The 2,576-nt window shown below is 38.8% G+C and overlaps 1 long non-coding RNA gene across 1 annotated transcript; it reads right to left on the bottom strand.

The window, feature by feature from the left end:
- Positions 1 to 275: 275 nt before the first annotated feature.
- On the bottom strand, positions 276 to 2,181 carry LOC110700167. Its single transcript, XR_002507157.1, has 4 exons — positions 1,269 to 2,181; positions 1,054 to 1,153; positions 397 to 464; positions 276 to 304 (listed from the first exon to the last, which is right to left on the bottom strand). It is a non-coding gene; the product is annotated as an uncharacterized LOC110700167 (long non-coding RNA).
- Positions 2,182 to 2,576: the final 395 nt, after the last annotated feature.

The raw sequence follows: 2,576 nt of genomic DNA, 5'->3' as shown, positions 1-2,576 counted from the left end.
CAGAAATGACCAAACACCAAAAGAAAATGACGTATTTAATACTACTTTTATTTCTAAAGGTTCTTAACACTTTACCCTAAAAAAAAAAAAAAAAAAAAAAAAATTGAGGTTGAGATGAATCTATTAAGACCCCATGTGAATATTTTTTTTAATGTATAAATTACATAGTCAAAATGAAGTTTGTGAATAGTGCCAGAAATCGAAGTCTTAAAAGTTTTAGACATGGAGCCATGGAGTAAATATCTTTGAAGGTGGAAATTACAGTTTTTAATTACCTGTAGGGCCTATATAAAAAGCCAGCTGCCTGCATCATAAATCAAGGAGTAGCATCCATTAATAATCAATTATTTGCAAAATTGAGGAATTAGTCAGCTCAATAAAACAGAACAAGCGTACTCTGTTGCATAACCCAAACGCTCGGCCAAAGGGGTGATGCCTAAGAAACTTAAAAAGAAGATCCAACCCTGAAATCCATACAAGTCCCATAAGTAATATCAGTATACATACCATCACTATAACTTAAAAACAAGCCAAAGAAACCTACATCATGATCCCTCTAGAAGAAGCGATTCAAACCATCTTTCTAGCAAGTTCTAACTTCTTTTCACAAATCTCCACCTTATTTTATTTTTCTTTTATTGCAGAATTGCATTGAATTCATAAAGCCCTCACGAAGCCTTAGACGCACTCAGAAAACAAGGCAATTATTGCAGAATTGCATTGAATTCATAAAGCCCTCACGAAGCCTTAGACGCACTCAGAAAACAAGGCAATGTCCTCTCAAATAAATATCTCCAAACAAGACAATTTAATAAACAGTTTAAAACCAGACTCTAGCCAGCATATTCAAATCAGATTTTATGATACCAAACACCAAAAATAGGAAAAATTAACACATTCATAAGCACAAACAAAGAGCCCCACTAATCACTGAACTAAAAATAAAATAACTAATTGAACAGATCTTAGACTCCTTTCTCTTAACATCCAAAGAAAAATTCAAGTAGGAATCCTTAATCAATTAATCTTATACTGTAATAACAAACTACTCACCCTGGTTAGTAGTCAAGTGAGGCACAAGAAGCCCGTTTTTGTTTCCTACCATGAGGTCTTTACGACGGGAATATTATCCGCTAACTCGGATTCAAATGTACTGCAAACACACAACAATTCACAGTGTGACTACCAAAAATTAGCCTTATCACAAAATAACCCAAACCAAAGGAACACTAAGCCACTAATAATCTCAGCAGCTTAAGCAAGCAAACCTGTAAAAGTTCTCAGACCCACCGATTGTGACCAAACAATATGCATTAGTCAACTTAGAGAACACACCCACTTCACAATTGTTCTCAAATTGAAGCCCTACAAAATATCTATCATAAACACATTGAAGTAAACAAAAATTGACACTCAAATCCAATGCTTGAAAAAAGTGACTAATGCATACAAATTTTAATCAGTATGAATATAGTGAAACTCAACTAGTTCATAGGCCAATTATAATGAATTAAACTAATTATTTATCAAAACAAACTCCGATTCATAGCAAAGTTATTGAATTAAAAAAAAAAAGAAAAAGAAACAGTGAACCCAAAATAACGAGTCAAGTTCCAAAATCAAAGAACCCACAATACACAATCTACAAATTCTGCACAGCCAAGGTTAGCAAAAACGTTACTTGAAATTGAGGAAAAAATTGAGCAAAAAAACGCAGATTCAAAAAAATAAATCAAAAACACAACGTAATACCACATGTTTAGGGTAAAAATACCCTATGCCACGTGGCCCAGTAGAATCGTGACACGTGGCAGTCCACCAAAGGCCCAACGGGATCCAATCGGATGCTGTCACGTGGCATTAAAACCCTAATCAAGGAACATGTCTCCCCCACTATAAATAGGGGAATCCTTCTCATTTATTGGGGATTCAGAAATTCATACACGAAACCCGAGCAATATTAATTGCGGAATCTCTCTGAATCAGTGAGAAAAACCTATTTACCTTCCGCATTATTACCCATCCGTAAATCATACTAACTTGATCGTAGGAGGCGGAACTCCACCCAATCGGAGTTTCGTGGTATTGCAGGGACAGAAGTCAGGCGCGCATACTCCGTATTGTAACTCTCCCGAGGGACTAAAAACACCCAAAACATTTGGCGCCATCTGTGGGGAGAGTACTACTGAGATGGCATCCGATCCTGTACCGAATGCAGAGGGCAGCCGGCCTCCGGCTGACCCCGAGGTCCATACGGACCATGAGAGTAGCAGTGGGGACGACTACGACGTCGAAACCTACATGGCCCCAGACGGATCATTCCGTTCTAGGTGCACCCGTTCCAAGGAAACAAGGGAACGGAGCCAAGACAAAGCTTGTCCCAGCAACCCAGGCGGCAAGCCTGTTGGACAACCCTAGGCGGCGGAGGGTGCTGCCCCCGTCACCAGAGACGAACTCATGAACCTCATGACTAGTTTTAAGGGGGAAATCAAAGATATAATCAGGAAGTCAGCTGGCTCCAGCAAGGGTCAGTCGGCAAAGAAGCCTTTTCCCTCCGGGAAGAAGCAAATCAAGGA

This window comes from Chenopodium quinoa, unplaced genomic scaffold (genome assembly GCF_001683475.1).
Source record: "Chenopodium quinoa cultivar QQ74 unplaced genomic scaffold, ASM168347v1, whole genome shotgun sequence".
In the NCBI taxonomy this organism is placed as follows: domain Eukaryota; kingdom Viridiplantae; phylum Streptophyta; class Magnoliopsida; order Caryophyllales; family Amaranthaceae; genus Chenopodium; species Chenopodium quinoa.
This window is presented reverse-complemented; position numbering and strand designations above follow the sequence as displayed.